The sequence below is a fragment of the Rhynchophorus ferrugineus genome, unplaced genomic scaffold, assembly GCF_030347505.1.
Source record: "Rhynchophorus ferrugineus isolate W39M unplaced genomic scaffold, kcgeb_rfMv2 rfM10, whole genome shotgun sequence".
Lineage (NCBI taxonomy): Eukaryota > Metazoa > Arthropoda > Insecta > Coleoptera > Curculionidae > Rhynchophorus > Rhynchophorus ferrugineus.
The window spans coordinates 24434392-24456423 of NW_027472589.1; the positions used below are offsets into that span (position 1 = coordinate 24434392).

At 34.1% G+C, this 22032-nt stretch overlaps 1 protein-coding gene across 3 annotated transcripts in view; it reads left to right on the forward strand.

The window, feature by feature from the left end:
* Nucleotides 1-22032, forward strand: part of LOC143203530 (uncharacterized) — a 667483-nt gene that overhangs the window by 468170 nt on the left and 177281 nt on the right. The gene's annotated exons all lie outside the window — the stretch shown is intronic.

Below are 22032 nucleotides of genomic sequence, written 5' to 3' on the forward strand. Positions count from 1 at the left end.
TTTAATAAACTCCAAATCGCCCGAGTTTTTACTGAAAAACTTTTTGCGCTGTATATTAGTACGGACACGGTCACTAAAATATCTCAAAAAATAAAAAACAATATAGCCTTAAATTCACAAAAAACAGTGTTTATGCGAAACAGATCACGAATCAAGCTCCATCGTGGTGTTTCAGCGATCAAATATACAAAATGTATAAAACAGTAAGTAGATTTTTCGATCAACACAATTCTTTCAGAAAAATATTAGTCTGAAAAGTATCCATAAAAATCTAAAATATATAGAGCTATTTGAGAGATGTAGAACATCCGTTCATACATTGTTGGATAATATAGGATTTAAGTGGTGTAAAGATAAGCCACGAAGGGGTTTAATGGAACTTCCAGAGATTACTTTTAAAAGAATACAATTTTTATAAACATATAACAAAATCAAGGAGCAATTATATCAATTTATATATTTAAAAGAGACATGAATATTTCAGAATGATACATTGGGTTGCTCATAGCAAGATGATAATAAATATAGTGTAAAGACAACAAAGGTTCGTGGAAAAAGGTAAACGTTCGAATAACTATCGATTAGGTTTTGTTAGTCATAACATAATGCATCATTGCATCAACGAAATTAATTGTAGTTTTACATTCTTCGATAATAAATGCATTTGATGTACTATAATTTTAAAATAAATTATATTTAATAGAATATTTGTTTAACTATTTCATTTATATTAAAACTAGCGACCCGCCCCGGCTTCGCACGGATGCAATGCTGATACTAAATTAAATACACTACAGAAAAAATATGAACGTTGTATATAAAAACATAGCGGCCCGCTCCGACTTTGCACGGGCATAAAATATATATGCCTATGTCACTCAATGAAAACATGATTAAAATCGATCCAGTATTTTTGGTTCATTCATTACTGCCCTTGGCCTGCACGCATTAAATTTGGAGTAAAACAATTCCTCTTCCCCTATACTTACTATGAAGATTTCCTGCTATCTTTGGAATATCTAAATTCATACAATTTTTATTACATTACACACTTTTAAACTCAAATTTTAAATTTGTAATATCTCCGAAAATATTTGTTTAATTTACATGCTGTAAGGAACCATATTGATCTATATTAATCGCACACTGTATTTAAGGTACTTAATTCGATAAGGATTAATGCCGTATTACTTAAAATAGCTTCGTAAATAAGCCATTTTCTCACGTAAAAAGTAAACAATAAAAATGGTTAATGTGGGTTATCCCTAAAAGATAAACATATACCATCGCGGACTTTTTTGTAGACCTTTTTATGGTGTACAATACTGTAGTACATTAATTTGATCTAACTCGTAGGGTTAGGCAGCGTTTTTGCTAATTGCTAAATAAGCCTAAAAAAATAGGTTAATTTACGACATCACGTTAGAATCCTCTAAAATTAGCAATGTTGCCTTAGTATATTATGCATGTATTATACATATAAACCTTCCTCTTGAAACACTCTATCTATTGAAAAAAACCGCATCAAAATCCGTTGCGTAGTTTTAAAGATTTAAGCGCACATAGGGATATAGGGACAGAAAAGGCGACTTTGTTTTATACTATGTAGTGATTTTGTTATATGCCAGAGCCTAAATGTACTAAAACTCAGAATAACTTCGGCAACATTGCGACGTTTGTAACTGCTATTTTGTATTGACTATATATTGTATATTCTTATCGGAGTTTGACCGATAATTAGCATTCAAAACCTTTGACCACAAAATCGATTTTCGTACTCATATATTTTTGATTACTAATAACAATGCTGATGCCATTTGTCACAGTGAAGCTATTGATAACAGTAACAGTGACAGAATGGGAAAACTAAATTGTTGTTTTTACTGTTTTCCTTGCAATTATTCTATATTCTCTCACCATATAAAACCTCCATAGACTTCTACAAATATTGCATATTTAAAATTAGCCAAATCGGTCGAGCAGTTCTTGAGTTTTAGCGATACTAACCATTATAAATTAATTTTACAACCTTTACAAAAAAATACTTTTACTTACTTATCAATAGACGCTCATGAATATAATTCTGTTTTACGTTCATACAAAATTTAACAAGAACAGTATACTTCAACTCCCATCACCAAACATTTAAATATTATGTGTGTTGTGTGAAAACATTCCGCGATGCTAAAACTATCCGAGACCCACATTGTCGCAGTACGTAGTCCTGCAGAGTAACCTGTCCAATAATTCTTCCGCGGCCTTTATCTATAACCGATATTTCGCAACTATCCAGAAATATTACCGTTCCTTCCTATCGTTTAAGTATTGTTTACGTCTGGGGATCCCCATTTCCCTCCAAAAAAAAAAGAATCAACCGACCGTTCCTGCTCTCGCTCCCGCAACCAAACAATTAGAATCGTTTGTCGAACTGGCGGAATAACGGAGAAAAAATAACCGTAACAATAAAGGGATATCAAAAAGTCATTAGCGAGAGAACGGAAACAATAGGGGCAGTCGTGTCGGAAAAATTAAGGTTGTTTTTTCGGTAAATGTTCTAATCCCCGGCCATTGTCTCGAGGTCGGTGTGGTGAACGGTGGGGTGAGAGAGCTCGCACAGACGGCGAACGAATATCTCTCACTTAGGGAAATAAGATGCAGCAGGATCCCGTATCCGTCTGGTGCAGGGAATCGTAACTGCGTTACCCTTTCATCTGGATAGCGTCGCCTTCGTCTGCGTTTGACGTACACGGCTCTGTACGGGACATTCGACATGGATAGCGAACTTGTTTTATTTTATGTCATTTAGGTGCATCCGTAACTATAAATGATGCACATTTATGGGAGAATTTTTCCTTGTTTTCGTATTTGGCATGTTGATATTTTATGTGAAATAGTTAGCGTTGCGTTTATTCGAAAAAGCAAGAACCATTAGGAAGAATAACTTTCTGTTGAAAAATAATACTGCTCTATCCTAATTAAAAATTGGTCTTTCACGACTCTTAGAGATAAAAAAAATCCGTCTTGACTTTAACCCTTGTTCACGAATGAACCTCCTTTTCAACAAAAATTACAACAACCCATAAATACATGAGGAGGAGAAACATTTGGATTGTATGATAAATTCGATGTCATCTTCAGCCAATACCTTCCTTGGCTTATGCCACGGCAGGTTATTATATACTGGAGATATTTATATTTTGTTCTAATTAACCTATATATTTTCTTATATTTTCGCCTCAGTTTTCTTTTCACTATAATATAATTATGAAAAGACATTCTTGGAAATATTTTATTATATGGTTTTTGATTATAACCATATGAAATAGTCCCAAAAATCTCCCACTTTTCTATATCAGTAATAAAACAAAATTAAAGTTATCTTAAAGTGTCATCATTTAGTTCTCGGGTTTACTCTGGAGAACTTATTTAACCACATTTGCACTATAGTCCGTTCAATAAAACAGTGAATTCGCGTCATATAAATTGATTACGCCACAACGTCGTAATGTTGCCGCATTAGCTCTTTTGGCGTTTTAGTTCTTTTTAATTTTATCATGTAACAAAATTCTAATATAAATTAAATAAATAGATGATTAAACAAAAATTCTGGTATCAAATAAAATTTATTTTAACTTTATAGTACATCTATTATTTTGAATGGAAAGTTCATCAACGTTTTTTATTGTAACATTGTCATTCACTGAATTTGGTATGTTATGAATAGTTCTGAGCTTCAGACATGAGTGAAACAGATTAGTCTGCTGGGAAAATAAAATCGTGCAAAACTTAATTTATAAACTTTAATTAAAATTTTTAATTAATTGAATATGCCCTTATTATTTTCGGTTTGTATTTTGTTGTTGTATTGTTTTCGGTTTGTAATACTGAAATACATCATCAAATGGTATAATTATTTTGAGTTCATGTCCTACTCCATTGTTATCCAATAGTTAAAATACTTCGGTATATCCGTAGACTATCCCCGTCTACGGATAAAATATTCTTTAATATATGCCCTTATTATTTTCGGTTTGTATTCTATTAAATACTGAAATACATCATCAAATAGTATGATTATTTTGAGTTCATGTCCTACTCTATTGTTATCCAATAGTTGAAATACTTCGGTATATCCGTAGACTATCCCCGTCTACGGATAAAATATTCTTTAATATATGCCCTTATTATTTTCGGTTTGTATTCTATTAAATACTGAAATACATCATCAAATAGTATGATTATTTTGAGTTCATGTCCTACTCTATTGTTATCCAATAGTTGAAATACTTCGGTATATCCGTAGACTATCCCCGTCTACGGATAAAATATTCTTTAATATATGCCCTTATTATTTTCGGTTTGTATTCTATTAAATACTGAAATACATCATCAAATAGTATGATTATTTTGAGTTCATGTCCTACTCTATTGTTATCCAATAGTTGAAATACTTCGGTATATCCGTAGACTATCCCCGTCTACGGATAAAATATTCTTTAATATATGCCCTTATTATTTTCGGTTTGTATTCTATTAAATACTGAAATACATCATCAAATAGTATGATTATTTTGAGTTCATGTCCTACTCTATTGTTATACAATAGTTGAAATACTTCGGTATATCCGTAGACTATCCCCGTCTACGGATAAAATATTCTTTAATATATGCCCTTATTATTTTCGGTTTGTATTCTATTAAATACTGAAATACATCATCAAATAGTATGATTATTTTGAGTTCATGTCCTACTCTATTGTTATCCAATAGTTGATAGTAGGCCTGGATACCTCATGCCTCTTTGTTATTTTCTTGATTCCCTAAGTGACAGTCGGTATATGAAGGTATCGCTGAATGTAATAATTCTTGTAGTAGATATTCTTCGATAACCTCTGGGAATTTCTTAACTGAATTCTGTTTTGAAAACTTTGTTTCATGTTACAATCATGAATTTAACGAGTCTTACAGAAACACTTAAACGCGAAAGTCTTATGGCATCATATTAAAACGAAACTTAAATTCATGAAATGGAAAGAACTTTTGAGTTACATGATATTTTTTTATGAATATATGTAATTATAATCGTATCACCTTACTCATATTGTAATTAGATGAATATGTTAAGGTAGGTATTAAGCTAAATTGTGTGTATATATAGTAGAATATAAAACACATGTAGTAGATATGTTAAATAGGGTTTCTGTTTATTTTTATCTAGTTATTACAACAATTATTATGTACATATTTTACTTAAAAATATTTTTGATTTCTATTAAAAATCTAAGTTTGATTGCTTTTAAATTTTTAGTCAGCTCCTTATTAATTTTTTAAGGCTGATCAATTTTTTTGCTAGAAATATTTTGTTTTTCTCTTTTTAGTGTTAGATATTTAGTCAATAAATTACGCAGTCATTTTATTTAATACCATAATGGGTAGGCCAAGTATGATAAAAAATAGCGATAAAGGAACAATATTTAAAAATAAGAACTGCTTCAGGCTCCGGTGTCTGCTACCAAGCCTAGGCGATTTGACAAATGTTCTAACTAAACTAGAAAAACAGAAAACTATTGTCCGCACCACTTAGCGAAACCGCGACCTCCAATTGGGATTAAACGCTTTAACAACTACACCAGAGAAGCAATCGTCTACAATATTTCTGCGATGCTTATATACTAAAGATTAGGCGTGTTGACCACCGAAAAAAAATTAAATTTAAAATATTAAAAAAAATAGATATATCGAAAAAAAAATCGATATTTTTAAGAAATAATAAAAATAGTAGAATATTAGTATCACTACATAGTATAAAACAAAGTCGCCTTTTCTGTCCCTATATCCCTATGTGCGCTTAAATCTTTAAAACTACGCAACGGATTTTGATGCGGTTTTTTTCAATAGATAGAGTGATTCAAGAGGAAGGTTTATATGTATAACACATGCATAATATACTAAGGCAACATTGCTAATTTTAGAGGTTTCTAACGTGATGTCGTAAATTAACCTATTTTTTAGGCTTATTTAGCAATTAGCAAAAACGCTGCCTAACCCTACGAGTTAGATCAAATTAATGTACTACAGTATTGTACACCATAAAAAGGTCTACAAAAAAGTCCGCGATGGTATATGTTTATCTTTTAGGGATAACCCACATTAACCATTTTTATTGTTTACTTTTTACGTGAGAAAATGGCTTATTTACGAAACTATTTTAAGCAATACGGCATTAATCCTTATCGAATTAAGTACCTTGAATACAGTGTGCAATTAATATAGATCAATATGGTTCCTTACAGCATGTAAATTAAACAAATATTTTCGGAGATATTACAAATTTAAAATTTGCGTTTAAAAATGTGTAATGTAATAAAAATTGTATGAATTTAGATATTCCAAAGATAGCAGGAAATCTTCATAATAAGTATAGGGGAAGAGGAATTGTTTTACTCCAAATTTAATGCGTGCAGGCCAAGGGCAGTAATGAATGAACCAAAAATACTGGATCGATTTTAATCATGTTTTCATTGAGTGACATAGGCATATATATTTTATGCCCGTGCAAAGTCGGAGTGGGCCGCTATGTTTTTATATACAACGTTCATATTTTTTCTGTAGTGTATTTAATTTAGTATCAGCATTGCACCCGTGCGAAGCCGGGGCGGGTCGCTAGTAAAAAAATATTTTTTATAAACCTTTTAAAGAGCAGTGAAACTTTTTATATACCTTTAAAATTAAATTATATTTAATTGATTCTGAAAAAATATCGAAAAATATCGGCTAAAAATTATCGATATATCGGCCAAAAATATCATTATTTTTTCAGAAAATATCGATAGCTTTTCTGCATCCCTACTATAGATAGTACTTAAAACGCAAACTAAATGGCTTTTGCACTGAACGACTTCCGATTTTCGGTCACATGTGCTCAGCAATAATGTTATACCCAAATATCTACCCCCTTCCCCCGTAAGACTTGGTTCCAATTGGACCACCTCGGAAATGCGTTCATTCAAATAAAAATTAGTTTTGAAAATCGGTCCGCAATTAACGGAGAAATCGGCGAACATACATTAAAAAACCTTATAGAGCCGAACATAGAAACTTCCTTTTTCGAAGTCGGTTAAATATAGATGTGGGTGATATCAAGTTCGCCGGTTTGTCTAGTTAATAGTTAAATACTTAATATATAACCCAAATATTATTATTAGCGTTGGGAACTATCGACTGGAAACAGTCGAAACAGTCGATAGTCGCAAAAGAGTCGAAACATGCGACTGAAAATAGTAATTACTATATATAGTCAAATACACGGTTCGACTGTTTTTTTTTTTAATTTGTGATGTCACACGAAGATGTACGAACCGTTTCCTATTGAAATTGTGAGAGAGGAAAGGACGAAGAATTGCTTGAAGCAGTTAATTTTATATGTGCATATATTTTCTAATTTTAGTATAAGCGAGACGGAGAAGTACATATTCCTTTACGTACCAACTTTAAAAAAGAAAAGGAAAAAAATAATTACTAAATACTAATAACATGTAAATAATAATTTCATTTTAAAGGATGTAGAAGTACTTTTATATTTGAATGTTTTGTGGATCTGTAAAAAGGAATTCAGTTTTTCTATGGAAAGAAAAAATACCCCACAAATGTTTTATCGTATTTTAATATGTTAATTGCTATTTTTAAATAATATGCTATAATAAATATAGACAATAAAATAGAACTTAAACAAGAGCTAAAAACTAAACATATACAATAACCATAAATACTAAATACAAATTAAACATATATCTAATCATAAAAAAACTACTACTAGAGCTTTTTCAATCCCATATTTTTAACAGAAATCGAGAGACTAATCGAAATATTACCTATTATTGCCATAAAATCAGTCAAAAGTATTTTGCTATTTATCATTCACAATTTTAATCTATTTACCCTATTACTTTAAGAAACTTAAAAAATATTTTTCCAAAATATTGCTCTACTAATATGCAATATATTATTATTATTTACAACCAAACTACCAAAAATTCATGAAACTATATATATATAAATATTTATTACATATAAATCTATGTAAGCATAAATTGGGTACATTTTTGTCAAAGTCGCGGCTAGGGCGACGAAGCCAGAACGTTGAAAATCAGTCGAATGAAACTAGTAGAACCAAGAATAGTAACTAAAAGTACGACTGAAATGGCCGATAGTAAATAGTAACAAAATCAATCGGACCGAAAATAGCGACTGAAACAGTCACTGGCTAAAAGTAGTAAAATCAGTCGTACCGAAAATAGCGACTGAAATAGTCGATATTAAAAAGTAGTCAATTACTAAACAGTCGATAGTCGATTTCAGTCGATAGTCCCAACACTAATTATTATATTACAATTTTCAACTTGAACTATTGCCATTCGTATTTGCAATATATTATAATTATTTACAACCAAACTACCAAAAATTCATAAAACTATATACATATAAATATTTATTACATATAAATCTATGTAAACATAAATTGGGTACTTTTTTGTCAAAGTTGCGGCTAGGGCGACGAAGCCAAAACGTTGAAAATCAGTCGAATAAAACTAGTAGAACCAAGAATAGTAACTAAAAGTACGACTGAAATGGCCGATAGTAAATAGTAACAAAATCAATCGGTCCGAAAATAGCGACTGAAAATAGTCGACTGAAACAGTCACTGGCTAAAGTAGTAAAATCAGTCGTACCGAAAATAGCGACTGAAACAGTCGATAATAAAAAGTAGTCAATTACTAAACAGTCGATAGTCGATTTCAGTCGATAGTTCCCAGCACTAATTATTATATTACAATTTTCAACTTGAACTATTACCATTTGTATTTGCAATATATTATAATTATTTACAACCAAACTACCAAAAATTCATGAAACTGTATACATATAAATATTTATTACATATAAATCTATGTAAGCATAAATTGGGTACATTTTTGTCAAAGTCGCGGCTAGGGCGACGAAGTCAGAACGTTGAAAATCAGTCGAATAAAACTAGTAGAACCAAGAATAGTAACTAAATGTACGACTGAAATAGCCTATAGTAAATAGTAACAAAATCAATCGGACCGAAAATAGCGACTGAAACAGACCTGGCTAAAAGTAGTAAAATCAGTCGTACCGAAAATAGCGACTGAAACAGTCGATAATAAAAAGTAGTCAATTACTAAACAGTCGATAGTCGATTTCAGTCGATAGTTCCCAGCACTAATTATTATATTACAATTTTCAACTTGAACTATTACCATTTGTATTTGCAATATATTATAATTATTTACAACCAAACTACCAAAAATTCATGAAACTGTATACATATAAATATTTATTACATATAAATCTATGTAAGCATAAATTGGGTACATTTTTGTCAAAGTCGCGGCTAGGGCGACGAAGTCAGAACGTTGAAAATCAGTCGAATAAAACTAGTAGAACCAAGAATAGTAACTAAATGTACGACTGAAATGGCCTATAGTAAATAGTAACAAAATCAATCGGACCGAAAATAGCGACTGAAACAGACCTGGCTAAAAGTAGTAAAATCAGTCGTACCGAAAATAGCGACTGAAACAGTCGATAATAAAAAGTAGTCAATTACTAAACAGTCGATAGTCGATTTCAGTCGATAGTTCCCAGCACTAATTATTATATTACAATTTTCAACTTGAACTATTACCATTTGTATTTGCAATATATTATAATTATTTACAACCAAACTACCAAAAATTCATGAAACTGTATACATATAAATATTTATTACATATAAATCTATGTAAGCATAAATTGGGTACATTTTTGTCAAGGTTGCGGCTAGGACGACAGGGCCAGAACGTTAAAAATCAGTCGAATGAAACTAGTAGAACCAAAAATAGTAACTAAAAGTATGACTGAAATGGCCGATAGTAAATAGTAACAAAATCAAGCGGACCGAAAATAGCGACTGAAACAGTCGATATTAAAAAGTAGTCAATTACTAAACAGTCGATAGCTCCCAACACTAATTATTATATTACAATTTTCAACTTGAACTATTACCATTCGTATTTGCAATATATTTATTTACAACCAAACTACCAAAAATTCATGAAACTATATACATATAAATATTTATTACATATAAATCTATGTAAGCATAAATTGGGTACATTTTTGTCAAGGTTGCGGCTAGGACGACAGGGCCAGAACGTTAAAAATCAGTCGAATGAAACTAGTAGAACCAAAAATAGTAACTAAAAGTATGACTGAAATGGCCGATAGTAAATAGTAACAAAATCAAGCGGACCGAAAATAGCGACTGAAACAGTCGATATTAAAAAGTAGTCAATTACTAAACAGTCGATAGCTCCCAACACTAATTATTATATTACAATTTTCAACTTGAACTATTACCATTCGTATTTGCTCCGTTTTATTTAAAATACCGACACGGATAAATCAGAATATCAACGCTGAAAGCTTCACTTGAAGCCCGAAAACTAAACCTCGCTCGCTTATTGCGAACGATTTCGTCTCGCCTTTTCATCGGGCGAAACTAAATCAGGATAAAACTGAGACAAAGCAAACTTATTTAAACATGGACAATGGTCGGGCGCGGACTAAAACTAAAAGGAAACAATTCGGATCGTGCAAACGGACCCCGCCCCCTACGAGACTAAACAAATACGTCCGGAACTAACACACGTAGAAGCGCGCGCGGGGGCTGACGGGCGCGTACCGAGTCGGCCTCCTTCCTCTTCACGGGTGTGAATTTCATTTGTCGGATCAAAAAGCTCCCGGAATCCGGCTTGTCCTTTTATTTCGCCAGTCGAATCCAATTGAATCGAAACGCTTTGCTCTCGGTATTAATCGGCTTTTTCCGGCGCACGTATTAAAGCCGCCTTTGCATTTAATTAAATATTTGGGTTATTCGTTATATGTTTTATACGAGATTTAAGTTGTTTCCGAATAAATTCAAATAATATTTGTCGTAACGTGCCTTTGGATTTATTCACACTACGACTTGATTTTTGTGCTAAAGTACGTTTCCGGTACGTAACTAATCTCTCCTCTCTTATTACATTAATTCCAACGTTGCTCTACCTTTTCGACACCTATTTCAATTTAATGCAAATGTGAATGCGAAGTATCAATGTTGGCAACTAGTAAATTCGATACCTTATGAACATAAAAATGAAAGTCTCGCTAAAACTCGAGAACTGCTTGACTGATTTGGATAATTTTGGTCTTGAATTATTTGTCGAAGTCCGGGGGAGGTTTAAAGGGCGAATAAATATGAAAAGGCTGGAAATTAAAAAAAAAGCAACAACTTTGTTTTTTCTTTGATGTTGAGCATCGAATCCGACATCATCTACATGCGCGAGGACTTTTTTAACTTCGGTGTCCTTTGTGATTGTGATATTTCAAATTATGTGCTCTTTTTTTGTTGATTTTTTGTGATAGTGACACTTTACCGCTAAGTGCGCGAGATCATTTCTCACTTTGATTCATTACAATTTACGATGCCGAGGAGAAGACGACCTGACTTAGGTGGTCGCAGTCAATCAAATGTGCGAAGAGCTACCTCATGTGCTAACCTCACTGATGACCAGAGAGAGACAGATCAAGAAAATAGCCGTATTGCTATGTCAGAATTGCGTTCTTTAGAGAGTGACAATGAAGTAGATAGGCTTAGAATGCATCGAGTTCGTGCACATCAAACACAACAACAGCGAGCACGTCATAATGAAATTGAGCGATTGACAGAACGAGTTGACCCAAATTTGCATGCAGTAGTTACCAAACATATGATACATGGACCTTGCGGAGTTTTCAACTATAATTCACCCTGTATGGGTGACGGCAAGTGTTCCAAGCGATACCCAAGAGACCTGATTGCTGAAACCATAACGGAAAATGATGTATACCCGTTGAATCGTCGGCAATCGGTTGCGGCCAATGGGCGGTCGGTAGTTGTGAAAGTAAGAGGACAAAATGTTGATCGTGCCATACTCGCCAATATTATCCAAAGCTTATGAGACTCACATCAATGTGGAATATTGTAACTCTGTGAAGTCGATAAAGTACATATGTAAATATGTTAACAAAGGTAACGATATGGTCGTCTTCGCTGTAACCAATGCAAATGACGAAATGTCACAGTACTAGATGGGTCGTTATGTAAGTAGCAACGAAGCAGTTTGGCGTATCTTTTCATTTGCTATAGTAGTCCATTTGGTAGTCCATTTAGAAAATGATCAACGAGTTGATTTTAATGAATCCAACGCGACAGATAGAGCGGCACGTCCACCGTCGACAACATTAACAAGTTTCTTCACACTCTGTCCAACTGATGATTTTGCTCGCACTTTGATATATGCTGACATGCTACGCTATTACACATCGAATGCACATCATACAAATTGTTTCAGCATCGAAAACAAGGAACACTAGTTGAAGGACATCTAAATGTATTTACTTCAGACGCTCTGGGTCGCACCTACACAGTACATCCAAATAACGATGAATGTTATTATTTGCGGTTGTTGTTGGTGAATGTTCGTGGTCCGACATCGTTTATTAACTGAGGACAGTTAATAGACAGCTGTGTGTGACTTACTGTGAGGCATCTCAACTATTACATTTACTGAAGAACGATTCGCACTGGGATCATACGCTTAAGGATTCCGTAATATCTTCATCATCGCGTCAAATTCGTACATTGTTTGCGATTATCATATCGGCATGTTTCCCCTCGAATGTAAAAGATTTGTGGGTTAATTATAGAAATGACATGTCTGAGGATATTTTGCATCGTGTGCGCCGTCCGACTTTATATCCTACATTACAAATGACTGCAGAAAATTACAATGAGGCATTGATCATGATAAAAGATATGTATTTATTGATGGTAGATAAAATATTGTCGCGTTTCGGAACGACAGCACCCAATCATCATATGCACGATGCATAAAACCACGAGTTACAAAGAGAACAATAATACGAAATTGAAGCATGGGCCGAAACAGTTCGTACAAATGTTCCACAATTAAATCAACAACAAAGAATTGCGTACGACACTCTGATAGAAGCTGTGAACCGTGAATCTGGTGGAATTTATTTCCTTGATACTCCCGGAGGAACCGGAGAAACGTTTTTAATTTTATAGCTTTTGGCGAGGATCAGATCGCGAAAAGATATAGCTCCATCGTTGGCTTTATCTGGAATAGCTGCAACTCTGCTAGAAGGCGGGCGAACGAAATTGTATTATGAGCATTTGTGTTGTTGTTCAGAATATTAATAGGAGAGAGAAATAATACAGCAGATATGCCGAATGCATTAAGGAGAATGCAGTGATTTTAATGTGGTTTTATCAAGAAAGATGTATACAGGTAGTAACAAGCCGATCTAAGGAGATAATGATATCATTATGACTTTAAAAGGAAACAATACATAGAAGGAAACCAGAACTAAGCGCTAAACGTAAATATGCTCTCTATTGAATTGTTCAATTGTTAGTTAGGTGGATTAAGCCTTCAGGGGATACCACTACATAAAAAAAGCCCGTAGAACTCTACCTATATTAGTGTGGAAAAAGGGTCAATGTATATATAATAAAACTAACGTGTCGCGTGTGTCACTTTTGTTTTGAATAGAATGTAGATACTATGTTTTCACATTCATAGTTCAGGCAGGACAGTGCGTGACGGATGAGCTAGTAAGTTCATAAATAAAATGAACAAAACGTGTAAATAAGTAATTAAAAATAATGATGGTCATTTTAACGAGGCCGACATGTAACCAAATCATTTTATTAAAATTTTCATGTAATGTAATAAGTCACAACATCGGATTTACTGCCCACTCTTAATTTCCCTAATATTTCCACACTTTTAAACGGCAGTGTATATTACAACATTTTGTGGGAGATAGCAATTAGCAGGTTGAATATGGCCATCAAACAAAACTCCGGTACCCCACGTAACTTGGCCGAAATATATATCGTTAACATCGCCGAGTGTTCGTTTTTCAATCCCTTTCTTCTACTCGGATGCATCCGACAAAAAACCCGCCGACCACTGCGTTTGGCATAAACAAACGGGACCGGTGGAAAAACCTACCGCCGATGAGCAACCGCCTCGAGCTCCTAGTTCCCGCCGCCCGGGCCCCCCGTAGCGCCCTCCAGAGCCCGAAACTGAAACAACGGGCCGGGGAAAGATCAGTCTTTTTGTTCGTTTCCGCCGCAAATCTCTTTGTCGCCGCGCGGTCTTCCCGTCACTTACAGGAGGCAAATTAAAATGGCGCCTAGCTTAATGGGCATAAAATTATATGGTCCGAAAAGTTACGTGCAATCGTCTACGGGAGGTTAGACACGGCCGTCCGGAAAAAAAGACACGGTCCGGCTGCGGTCCCGGTTTTTTCCCCACGTACCGCCGTCCGCCCTCCCCGTCATCCCTTCTGCCGTTTTTATCGTTCTCGGTCGTCGGCCGGATTGATATATACGGGACGCGTCGGGATCTCCGTCCGGGATAGATCGGTTTGGAAATCGGGCGTTTTTTTTATTTGATGCTGGAGCATTATTTCACTGAGCTTTGGCTTCGCCGCTTTTTCGGGACCTATATTACATTTTTCATATTGGTCCTGTCGGGTTCTCGTTCCATTTTATTACAGTATCGACTCCGACGATGTTCGTTCTTTTATACGGTCGATTATGAAGTGTAGTTCATCTCGGTTTTGCCGATACGCTTTAATTATTGAGCCTTACTAATACAATTATGCCTTTTTAGTGCTTTTATTAACAGGTCAGTTGAAAAGTAGTCGCCCTGGCACATAGATGGGGCTACAAAAATTAAATCCATATGTATTTTAGTTAACCCTAACCCTCAAAAGATGCGTGTATATATTTGACAGCTGTCGTGTCATTAGTTTGCGAATTACAGCATTTCGAGCGAAGCAACTTTTGTTATTGTGAAAATAATTCATAAAGAGGAATTTCGCGTGTTGATAAAATATTGATTTTTGAAAGGAAAAAATACAGTTAAAGCAAAAACTAGGCTTGATGCCGAATTTTCAGACACTGCCCTAGGGAAATCAACCATCAAGCACTGGTATGCTAAGTGTAGACGTGGTGAAATAAGCACTGAAGACGGTGAAAGAGGTTGTTACCGACGAAAGCATTTTAAAAATCCATAAAATGGTTTTTAATGACCGAATTTTGAATTTTAAATTGACACGGAATGAAATAGCACCGTATCCACCGTATTCTCCAGATCTGGTCCCCAGCGACTATTTTCTATTCTCCGATCTCAAAAGAATGCTCGCTGGGAAGAAATTTTCGTAGAACGAAGGAGAGAAGGAAGGAAAGAAGAGGTGATCGACGAAAATGGTATCGAAAAGTTGGAGTTGGAGGGATAATCAGTGTATCATCCTTGAAGAAAATTATGCTGAATAAAAAAAACTAATTTTTCCAAAAAAATGTGTTTTACTATGGTAGGTTGGGGACTTTTCAATTGACCTGTTACATTTATACAGATTCGCTTCAATTTTTGTATATAAAATGTCCTGGAAGATGATCGAAGAAGAAATGGATGCGCCTCCATTCTGCAACTACAGCTGCTCCTCCATTTTTTCTTCGATGAAAACGCTTTTAAATGCACATTTTTTTTTAGATTTGTGAATAATAATAATAATAAGAGGAGCTAGATATGTAGAATGAACTGCATGATGAAGTATACTGTCTTGATGTCTCCTTTCTGCAATCTATATATATATATATATATATATATATATATATATATATATATATATATATATATATCACATAGATGGCGTTAGTTTTATTGCATTCACCGATTTTGCAGTTCGTGCTAACCCTCAAAAGGAAGCTGTTAAAATTTCACGATATTCTTGTCATAAGTTTGTAAGTTATTGAACTAAAAGTGACCCTACTTTTATTATTTTCGAACCAATGAATCAAAAACGATTTTGTGATTTAATTTTACACTTCTTCTTGATGAGAAGATACCGTTCAAGCGAAGCAGTGGCTTGGAAAATGTTATAAGAACTCCGCTCTATCAGAAACAATAGTAAAACGTTGGTTTGCTGGCTTTTAACGTGGTCGTAGAGACACCGTTGATGCAGAACGCAGTCGACGTCCAAATGAGGTGGTACTACCAGAAAACATTAAAAAAATCGACAAAATTGTTTTGAATAATCGAAATATGAAGTTGCGTGAGTTGGCTAACATCTATGGGAAATCTCTATTCAAAATGGGTGCCGCGTTTGCTCACTGTTGACCAAAAACAAGAAGGTGTTGAGGACTCTGAGTGGTTGGCCATGTTTAAACGTAACAGACTGGAATATTTTCGTCGATATGTGACAATTGATCACTTCACTTCGAAATTAAAACGATAGTCATCTGAGTGGACAGCAACTGGTGACGGGCCTATTTTGAGGTAAAAGGTAAATCGTTCTATGAAAGTAGTATTAAAATGTTAGAGTAGAGCTGGAATGATTGTGTGGCTCTTGACGGAGATTACTTTTACGAATAAAGCCAATTGATTTCGAGGTCATCGTGCAATTCTTCGTTGGTTACCTGGCGATAGGCATTGGTAATTAATCGTAAAACTTTGTTTTGGGTACTTTGGTTTACTAGTTGGTTTGATGTCTTAGTGCAACACCATATTTACACTTTATCGGTCTAAATTGGGTTTATAGTTGGCTAATAAACCAAACTCTTTGATATTAGATCAAGTTGAGAGTATCTTCCGACCAACCAGTACAGTTGCTTGACTTTGAGTCTAATCTGCTCTACTTTTTCTATAACATGATGTTTCCAGTTTAACCTACCATGGAGATATATTCCGCGGTAATCGGCTGATTTTGCTTGAATGATCGGACATCCTTCAAGTGATACAAAAAGGTTTTTCTCATTTCTCCGCAACGCAAAATTAATATTGACAGATTTGGAACTGTTAAGCTGTATTTTCCAGTCTCTAGTCTGTTTAGGCCGACGAAATAATACACCGTAATGTCCACTTCTCATAAAAAATGAGATGAATTAACTCCGTCCACCTATCGCTCAGTCAACTTTCTGGGTTTGTTATCAAAAATCGTTGAAAAAGTAATTCTCTATGCTCTCTATGTTTGTTATCAAAAATCGTTGAAAATGTAATTCTCTATGCTCTGATTGAAGCTGCAAAATACAAAGAATACCATCGAAGAGCATTGCAACTTCAATCAGTCAATCGAATAAGCTGCGAGGTTGGCGGGCGAACTAAACAACACTTTTTACGTCAAGAACCTCACGAGAGAAGTGTCCCATCACTACATAGTATAAAACAAAGTCGCCTTTTCTGTCCCTATATCCCTATGTGTGCTTAAATCTTTAAAACTACGCAACGGATTTTGATGCGGTTTTTTTCAATAGATAGAGTGATTCAAGAGGAAGGTTTATATGTATAATACATGCATAATATACTAAGGCAACATTGCTAATTTTAGAGGTTTCTAACGTGATGTCGTAAATTAACCTATTTTTTTAGGCTTATTTAGCAATTAGTAAAAACGCTGCCTAACCCTACGAGTTAGATCAAATTAATGTACTACAGTATTGTACACCATAAAAAGGTCTACAAAAAAGTCCGCGATGGTACCTTAAATACAGTGTGCAATTAATATAGATCAATATGGTTCCTTACAGCATGTAAATTAAACAAATATTTTCGGAGATATTACAAATTTAAAATTTGCGTTTAAAAATGTGTAATGTAATAAAAATTGTATGAATTTAGATACTCCAAAGATAGCAGGAAATCTTCATAGTAAGTATAGGGGAAGAGGAATTGTTTTACTCCAAATTTAATGCGTGCAGGCCAAGGGCAGTAATGAATGAACCAAAAATACTGGATCGATTTTAATCATGTTTTCATTGAGTGACATAGGCATATATATTTTATGCCCGTGCAAAGTCGGAGCGGGCCGCTATGTTTTTATATACAACGTTCATATTTTTTCTGTAGTGTATTTAATTTAGTATCAGCATTGCACCCGTGCGAAGCCGGGGCGGGTCGCTAGTTATGATCTAAATTTCAAGACATAAAATGATGAATCCACTGTCAACGTCTCTTACGCAAAACAAAACCAATTGTTCTCTGTTGGGAAACAGTATATTCGAGCTATCAATACGTGGAAACGAAAATTTAAGCCGGTCAACATAAATCCTAACGACAAATGACACGTACACGTCAAGTCTGGAACGACTTCGCGACGGGACTCCTCCGGTCTTAAGACACACCGCCGTCGCCGCCGCAAATTGACCATAACAAGTCGGGGCCCGGCATGAACACACAAATTCACCGACGCGCCCAAGCACAAGCCCCCACTAACGAAGACCTTTGATTCGAATAAGGACTTAATAAGCGACCGGAATGACCCGGGGCCGGGGATGGCGTTGCGACGGGTTCTGGACTGGTGGCGTGCGGAGCTAATTTGTTTTTTGGCGCGGGGCCAACGGCTCGTCGTCTCTCTGCTTCTCTCTCTTCCTCTCGGTCCGCCTTGATTGGGACTAATGCGGTCTAATTTAACCTTCTGCTTTTTTTTTCGTGTTGTTTTGTCCGTACGGGGAGAGCCTCTTTTATTCCATGTCCACGTCTTCGTTAGGCGACCGTATTTTTACGAATAAATGAATAGTATATTTAAATGTTTTCATTATTTTCTTTGTATTAATTAATGGATAGCTTTTGCTGATGGAAAGTGAAGACTTATTGACTATTTCGATGCAGTTTCAACAAAAAATAAATGATTTCTGTTATATTTATTAATATATTATTACTAGTTTTAGCTGATTCCAATTGTGTCTACAGTAATTTAAGACTAGTAGGTACTTATCAAGGAAGACACACTGGCTTTTAGTCAGTCCCTAACAAAATAAAAGTTAGCATTAAAAGCAATAAAGGTAGCAGTGTTTTCACCATTTACTACACTTCACTATGCAAGATCACACGGTTTGGTTCTCTTGAGTTTACGTCCTAGTTCAATGTTTTCCAACAGTTCTTCAGATGTTCACACGTTCGCTTCCAATAAAGCGCTAGCCCGTAATGTGAAACTTTCAGTGCAGTTTACATACGTACATACATAGGAGACAGATTTAAACAATTTCATTTTGCGTAAGAGAGAAAAGCGCTTCACACCTACGCACTCGCCACGGTCAAATTTCTCGAATTAGGCTACGGAAGCTCCGAAATTAAGCTGTCCCATCCTCCATATTCTCCAGATTAGGCTTCGTGTCACTTTTTTGTTTCCGAGAACTTGAAAAAGTCACTCGCCGGGCAAAAATTTTTATTGAATGAGGAGGTCGTCGTAATTTTCGGACGGGCTAAAGAAGTTGAAGAATCACTGTGTCAAGAGTATCGTGATAAAAGGTGACTATGTTGATAGATCAATCGCAATTTTTCCAAAATATTTGTTTTTCTATCGTAGGCTAAATACTTATCGGACCACCCACGTATATTATAAACGTCACAAGATTTACTCTGGCCCATTCATTATTCTTAATCTGCATATTTCCATATTAGACTTCAAAAACTTCGAAAACCTCAACGTGCCTTTTTAACACTTTGAGATCCACTATTGAAAGCGTACAATTGTACTTCTACCATTCAGCTTGAGTTTTTTATCTCTGATGTTCACTCTTCACTGTAGACAATCCAAATTTTAGCTTAACTTAATACAATAATAATAACAAAATAATCCTAAACATCTGAAAATCCCGGAGTAACACTAAATACATTTAATCAAATTAAACCTCCTGAACGCTTGCCCAAATATTTATTATCTTTAATCAACCAAACGACGGTTTATTATATTTATCATGAAAATAGCGTTGGGGACTACTGAAACAGTCGAAAGAGTCGATAGTCACAAAAAAATCGAAACAGTCGATAGTTAAGAAACTAGCGACTAAAAATAGTTATTGCTATTTACAGTCAAATGCACGGTTCGATTGTCTTTTTTTTCAATTGCTGAGGTCAGACGAAGATGTACTAACCGTTATACCCTGTATAAATTGTGAGAGAGGAATGGACGGAGATAATTGCTTGAAGCAGTTAATTTTACTATATTATATTTTATTTTTTCCAACGGTAGTATAAGTGAAACAGAGATGTACATATTCCTTCACGTACTAACTTTAAAAATGGACAGGAAAGAAATAATTACTGAATACTATTAGCATGCAATTAATAATTCCATTTTAAAGCAAGTAGAATTGATTTTATATTTGAATGTTCTGTGGATCTGTAAAAAGGAAGGGAATTCTTCTATGGAATGAATAATACCCCACAAATGTTTATCGTATTTTAATATGTTAATTTCTATTTTTAAATATTATCCTATAATAAATATAGACAATACAATAGAACTTAAACAAAACCTAAATACTAAATAAAAATAAACATATACCTAATCATAAAAAAAATCCATGACATAATAAATATGATCGCGTAATAACTACTAGAATTTTTTAAATAAATTAAATTATTATTTATTATTTAACGGAAATATTTGTTAACAAAAATCGAGAAAGTAATCGAAATATTACTTATTATTGTCATAAAAACAGTCAAAAGTATTTTATTTTTTATCATTGACAATTTTAATCTATTTACCCTATTGCATTAACAATCTTGAAAAATATCGTTCCAAGTGCTGTTACGTTAATACACAATATAATGTTATGTACAAGAAAACTATCAAAAAAAACATAAAACTATATATATCACATATAATATGTAAGTATATATTGGGTACATTTTTGTGAAGATATCGACTATGACGACAGAGCCAGAACGTTAAAAATCAGTCGCATGGAACCAGTAGAACCAAAAATAATAACTAAATGTACAGAACTGAAACAGTCGATAGTATATAGTAACAAAACCTATCGAACCAAAAAATTCGACTGAAACAGTCCGTCATAAAAATGGTTAATTATTAAACAGTCGATAGTCGTTTTCAGTCGATAGTACCCACCGCTAATAAAAAGTATAATACGTATAATATATTTTAGAGTATAATATGTATAATTAGATATTAAAATACGTATATTTAGTTGATTAAAATGAGGTGGATGTTGATATTAAAATGGTTGATTACAATCGACCACTTTAAAAATACATAAATCAAGGCATCTAGGCAAATTTATTGAAAAAAACGTATAATTGTTTTTAGAAAAACTTGATTAAATTACTAATTACTTTGTGGGTCTTACAGATAATGGAATTATTTCAGGCACACAAAGCCCAACATCAAAAGATAGAGCGCGAAAGTTACGAAGGACTATGTTTGATGAACATGGAGATAATTTATTAATGGTTGGATTTTGATTAGAGCCAAGTTGAGGTGTAAATGTATTAAGTTTCGAGTTTAATAACTGTAATGGGCCAGTAACACTATAAAATGATGATACTTAATAGTATAATTGCTAAGTAATGAAGACAACCAGCGACAGCACACGAGAGGAAAATGAATTATTTGTTAGGTCGAACACTGAACCAAGATAATCCCTACAAATTTAATTCTTATGTATATCATCAGAATTTTTCGCTTTAAATGCGGATTTGTTGAGAATAGTTCTTACAATACAAATGAATCAAAATATTTTCGATCATTTTCTACAACTTTTATTCAATATTTCTGTCAATATAGCGTAGGCAGCGATACAATCATCTAGATCTAACCATGCTATATCGATCTGGATAAGTCCTAATAAGAAGGTTCTAACAGATCAGTTGAAAAGTCTCCGGCCTAACACATAGATGGCGCTACTAGCATTAAATCCATATGTCTTTTAGTTAGTCCTAACCCTCAAAAGATGCGTTTATAAATTTAACAGCTGTCGGATCATTAGTTTATGAATTTTAGTATTTTGAGTGAAGCAACTTTTGGTATTATAAAAACATTTCGCGTGTTGATAAAATGTTGCCTTTTGAAGGGAAAAAATACAGTTGAAGCAACAACTTGGCT